The sequence below is a fragment of the Microtus ochrogaster genome, chromosome 5 (assembly GCF_000317375.1).
Source record: "Microtus ochrogaster isolate Prairie Vole_2 chromosome 5, MicOch1.0, whole genome shotgun sequence".
NCBI classification, from domain to species: domain Eukaryota; kingdom Metazoa; phylum Chordata; class Mammalia; order Rodentia; family Cricetidae; genus Microtus; species Microtus ochrogaster.
This window is the reverse complement of record NC_022012.1, coordinates 89,097,674-89,103,807: the sequence shown is the minus strand read 5'-3', so window position 1 is coordinate 89,103,807 and position 6,134 is coordinate 89,097,674. Positions and strand designations below refer to the sequence as shown.

Here is a 6,134-nt window from a genome sequence, read left to right as displayed (position 1 = left end):
TATGTGTTTGTGGGGGGAATCCAGCCATTTGGGCAATATTTCCACCCAGGTTGTACCTAACGACCTCGACATTGATTTGGAAGGGAGACCTCATGGCTTTGGCCTTACAACTTGGCTGCTCTTTGGTGAGTTGAGGGTGCTAGGAGCTCCTGGTTGGATTTGCCATTCTAAAAGAGGTGTAGTACCTTAGAAACAGAACTGGAATAACACCACAGAACTCTAATAAAACCTAGATGTTGTTTTTTTCTGCTCCATCATCTAAGTTTTGAATTAAAAATGAATGTGGGAATGGGGGATCCTGGCTCTGTGGGGAAAGTGCCTGCCCTCCTATCAAGTTCAAATTCCCAGGACCCACAGAAGAAGCAGGTGTGGTTGCAGGTTTGCCTATAACCCCAGCTTCTTTGGGGTGGAGAAAGGGGGTCACTGAGGCTCTGTGGCTGCAGGGTTAGCCTCAGATTCAGTAATGGAAGTCAGAGGGAATATTGGCATTCTAGTTTGGCTTTTGTATCTACCCACAGACATGCACATGCATACACACATCTTCACACCACCACATAAATACAAACATGTGATAAAATTAAATTTTAAAATGATAAAAAGTTATAAAATGAGTATAATTCTATAATTCTAGAATGTCTTCCATAAAGATGCAAACAAATGCCTTTTAGACAACCATCGGGTTGTTGTGTCAGCCTCTGAGCTGTACCTGAACGTGAGTTAGAGTGTGCACTGTCAGTATCGTTCTGAAGGAAACATGCATTAAGTATCCTGGTCCATTGCTGGTAAATTAGACTGCCGTGGCTCCCAGCTACACTATCTCCAGATCCATTCTGTTGAGGTTGACCTTAAGATAATGTAGAAAAGCAATTAGCTTTAAACAGTGGGAGTGCCAGCGGTGTGAAAGAAGAAATTACATGGTGGGGTGATGTGTTTAGTGATGTTGAAGGAGATTATTAAAAATGAAATCCGTACTAAAAGCTGTGATTGTAATTTTTAAAAAAATCTGACACAGAGCATTGTATTCATTTCAAATCACTCTGTAAATGACAGTTCAGGTTCCCTCGTTTATGTCTTATTGAGAGGTGGCCTGGTTCATTCAGCCATAGGTAATCCCCCTGAATAGCTAAGCTGGATATTCCTTTGTTGAATATTTCTGAATATTATATGATTTGTTCAAATCTTTTCTTTTCATTCTGTATTTCAAAAAAAATATTTATAGCGCCTGGATCATGGTGTGAAACCATGTTCAAAGTAGAAGCTATTTCTGTTGACCCCTGTGTTTGTAAATATACCTTTAACTATGTTCTTAACAATGCATGAGTGTGCTTGGATACTTGACTCCGTGGGTAAGAGCACTTGTGCGAGCACAAGGAACTGAATTAGAATCTCCAGCATCTATATAAAAAAGCTGGGAGTGTAATCCCATTGTTAGGTGAGGCAGGAACAGGCACATTCTGAGAGTTCGCCGGCCAGCCAGCCAGCCAAGCTGAAAGCCTGAGCTTCTGATTCAGTAGGAGACCCTGCCAGACTCAAAGCAATGAAGTACCCTCTGTAAGATCACATGACACAGTGACATCAGGGGCAACTCTAATCATTCATGATTGATGTGTCACACTGATTAAACATATAGTCAAATCTTATTACACTCAGTCATAGTATGCTCCTAATTTGATTTTAATATGTAAAGTACAGTATCTTAATATAGACAGAAGCAATGTGCTTATCTCATAATGTGATTCAATTATGTGAATTCAAAGAATCTTAGAGTAGGAAAATACTTTTGGTGGCCAACACCTACCAAGGGACTGACATGTTTTCATTTCCTCTTCTTTCTTCGTGACAGAGAGCAGAGGACTGAGCTCACACTTTCTTTGGTAGTGATAGCTTCTGTTTCTGTTTTGACTCTTAGGACTGATTGTCATAGTGCACAGCTTCCAAAGCTTATTCCACTAAATCAATAGCAAGAAACTGTGGCATGGGGCTGGAAAGGTGGCTCAGTTAGAAGATGTCTGCTAGCAATTATGAGGACTTGTGTTTGGCTTCCTCCCATCCATGGAAAAGTCAGACATCATGGCACATGTCTGTAACCCCAACTAGGGGAAGACAGATGCAGGTGGATCCTAGGAGCTCACTGGCTAGAAGATCAGCCAATCAGGGAGTTCCATGGCTCCAGGCTCATTGGGAGACCCTGTCTCAAAAATTAAGGTGGAGAAGCAATAGAAGATGCTTGACCTGACCTCTGACCTCTGACCTCTATAGGCATGTACACACACCCCTCCCACATCCACAGATGTTCACTCACATGGTCACTTCTACATACACATGACCAAATTTAATCTAAAAGAAATCTTTTGACTGAAACTTTTTTATGTCCATACTCCAACTTGGGAAATAATCAGATCACTGAGTCTTACTAATGGAAATAAAATAAATGATGCCTATTAGCTTCTTAGGACACGTCATAAGATTTAGAAGATGTTCGTGCTAACTGGTAACTTTAGAAACCAAGCAGGGCAAACCTTTCTGTCTGGTGCTCGTCAGATTTCACTTGATTGGAGTTAGTCATAGGTTTTGCTCTGGGTGATGACATCACACCTTGAGATGTTTCCCAGTGCAGTTTGTTAACTCAGAATGGAACTGCTGCATTAATTAGCTCAGGTGGTCAGGCTTGGCCTCCAGGAACAAGAGGATTCCAGGTTTATTGCCGTTATCCTTTTAAAAAGTGTGTTAAGCATTCGGACTCTTCAGTCAGTGGCTTAACAGTTAGTTAGGCTGGCTTTGCCAAATGCCAGTTCTACAGTTCATCTCCAAGCTTCAGTTTCCTGACCTGTAAAATATTGCACGTCATAAGCACAAAGCCAGATGGGGGAGAGAGACAGTCAAGAGCTTTTCAAGGATCTCAGGGTTGCCAAATGTTTAAAGACACCAGACTCAAATATTTTTTGCATCAATAAAAACTTAGCCTTATTCTCTATATTTAATTTATGGAGAATAGACATGTGATCCTGGTATAACTTGCCATGTAACTTTGGGGGGGACACATATGTAAATCGTGAAGATGTTCACCTCCTTAATGACCTTACATTACAGTATCTTTTCTTTCTAGATTAATGAACCTATGTCAGTAGACTCTAGATACTTGAATTATGTTTACTCATTTGTATTTGTATGTATACATGTGAATGTATGTGGGTGAGTGTGTGCCTGCCATGCGTGCTTATGGAGGTCAGGGAATAATTTGTGTATGTCCATTCTCCCAAGCTTCCCCCACGAGGGATGCAAAGATCAAAGTCTTGGTCCATCTTGGCAACATCTTGCCATCCAGATTCCAGGTCTTTTTGTAAATCATCCACCCCATAATATACTGTCACTAACCATTTTCTTTAGAATACACAGTTCGGAGTCAAAGAAAACACCATCAGAAAGGCTGAGCTGGGCTGCTTTCTATACTTTGTCACCTGTTGGATTTCTGTGAGACCCTAGCTACAGCTCCAATCTCCCTTCTTTTAAGGATACAGTTTTGCACAATGAGCTTGCTGTTGCAGTCAGGCTCTGGCAACTGTACTGTAATTCTAGTGCAGGATGAGCCAGACATTCTGAACTGGAAGGACAGTTTGAGACCATCTAGTTCCACCTGCTCAGCTTCAAGCAGATGAAATGCTGCTTATCATGGCCTCAGGAAAAAAGCTGAGTATTTAAATAAGTCACTGTTTCAATTGTAAGGACCAACGGGGGGTGGGTGATAAGTAACAGAGTTGCTAAAAACAATGCTTTCTTTTTCTCTGGTGATTCTGTATTGATCTAGCAGGCATTGGAGCCTGGTGGTATCAGCTAGTTTCGATTAGTTTTGTATGACTGCATGTGTGGTTTTTGTGTGTGTATGTACATCTGTATGTATGTAGGAAGTGCATGCGTATGTGTGGTTGTTTGCTTGTGTGCAGATGCACATGCAGATTGCATGGATGTCTTCCCCACTTACTTTGTTCTTTATTTACTGAGCCAGAGTCTCTCGTGAACTCTCTCTCTCAACTTGCTGTAGTTAGTCAGTTAGCCCAGGAAATCTCTTGGCTTTGCTTCCCTCCTGAGATCTGGGATGACAGGTGGCTCCTACACCCGCCCAGTTTTCACTTGGGCTCTGGGGATACAGACTCTACTTTCAAATTGACTTAGCAAGCACTTTCTCCACTGGGCTCCTCCCTCCCAGCTCCCTACATCCTGTTTTATAGTGCCATGGGTCATAGATTTAGTTCCAATTATTTATGTATTTGTAGTGTTGAGGATCTCACACTGGACTTTATACACGCTCTAGCACTAAGCTACACCTTCAGCCCAGCTGGGGTTATGTCTACAGCCCCAACATTGTTAGACCATGATGGGGAACCCTGGTTTTGGGTACCTCAGTTCTCTGCGTCTCACGCTTCTCATCCTCCAGGGTCTCTCTCTGTGAACTCTCCTTCTAGCAGGAGACTTTGGAGCAGGGGTGGTGCATACCTAGGCCAGTCTCCATACCTGCAATGTACCCCAAAGCTTGCCAGGAAGATGAATTCCTTACATCTCCATAGCTAAGTTCAGTCAAGGGCATCTCAGAAGAATAAGCTGTACTGTGTGAATGCCAATCTAGCCCGTGCACGTGTCCTACTGTGTGCCTCTGCTGGTCTTGACAAAGTCAGGTCAAAGGCTGATTGGGCCAAATATGAGTATAACAGATATTGCTCATTACTTGGGGACCAATATGTCTGCCCATCCTCAGGGCAGGTTATTTACATAGTCAAGGCCAAAGCCACCTATGTCCAGAACTCGCATATGACCCATAAAGGCAGTCTACTTGAGTTCATTGACCTTGTTTATTTTTCATTTATTTATTTTTTATCTTGCATTTCTCTGAGTATATCGAGAACTCTGGGTAGATTGTAGGACTGAGGAACGATTCAAAGTTTTCAGAATTTGATGAACAGCAAGAGTGCTCACATGGGGTTCAGCAGCCTCTGTGTTTTCATATCAGATGGGAGATTTGGCGAGTCTGGCAGTTCTCAACACCTTAAAGTTCAAATCTCCAACCATAAAACCGAAGGGAAGCCAGAATTTTCAGTCCGAGGGAGTGAAGTTGTGTGCATGCTGGCTTGGGAAGGATGCACTAATACACAGCAAGACTGCAACATTATTTCTTTATCAGGATGGAAATATGCAGACTATAATCCATGCTGAACTATTCTAACCTGTAACTCAGGTGCCACCGCACAGCTGTGAGGCTGGAACCCCGGCCGGCAGGATATCTACCAAGCTGGATCTTACATAAGGCGTCACGTGGCGTTTCTGGAGTCCTTGACACACACCTGTGCCACTAACTGCCAATATGCAAATTGCCGAAAAACTCCATTTAGGCTGGTCTAGGCCAGAAAAGCCCATCTGTTGGGTCTCCTGCCACTTTCCCCCTTGGATTCTCGGTTGGGCATGCGTCCTTGAGATGCCCAGATGGACGAATATGTGCTTCTGTCAGGTCCTACTCTTCTTTGGAGATTTTCACCTCTGCTTTCTTTTATGGACTTTAATAATTTGATGTTGTTTTTTCTCCACTCAAATAAAATATTAACATTAAAATTTAAATGGACCATAAACTTTTTTTTTTCAATAAAAGAGAAGGCATTATTTTAACATGCAAAAATTAGATTAGAAAAATCCCTCTGTTGGAAAGAATACTGTGCTCATGGGGAGTTTTCTGTCCAGTGTGTGAGATGGGAGAGGACAGGGGAACACGATTTAAGACTAACTGGTATTTGTTTGCTGTTCTTGACACTGCTTGGAAGCTGTAGGAAGCCGCGCGATAAATTCAGTCATGATTATTAAGGATGTCAAATAAAAAAGACTTTATAATTCCTTTTTTTTGGGGGGGGGGTAGAAAAGAAAGTTTGTCCTCGTTCCCTTTCTGTTACTGTGACAGACCCTGAAGAAAAACATCTTGCAGCGTTAGAGGTTATATTTGGTTTATAGTTCCAGGTCACAGTCCGTTGCGGAGGGAACTCAAGGTAGCCACTTAGAAGCAGAAACTGTGGAGCATTGCTGCTTGTTGGGTGGCTCTCTGGCTCACTTACAGGCCCAAGCTTAGCTTTCTTTCTTTCTTTCTTTCTTTCTTTCTT

At 42.4% G+C, this 6,134-nt stretch overlaps 1 protein-coding gene across 14 annotated transcripts in view; it reads left to right on the top strand.

Annotated features, from left to right (window-relative positions):
* Positions 1 to 6,134, top strand: part of Rbms3 (RNA binding motif single stranded interacting protein 3) — a 1,318,100-nt gene that overhangs the window by 767,834 nt on the left and 544,132 nt on the right. The window lies entirely within an intron of this gene.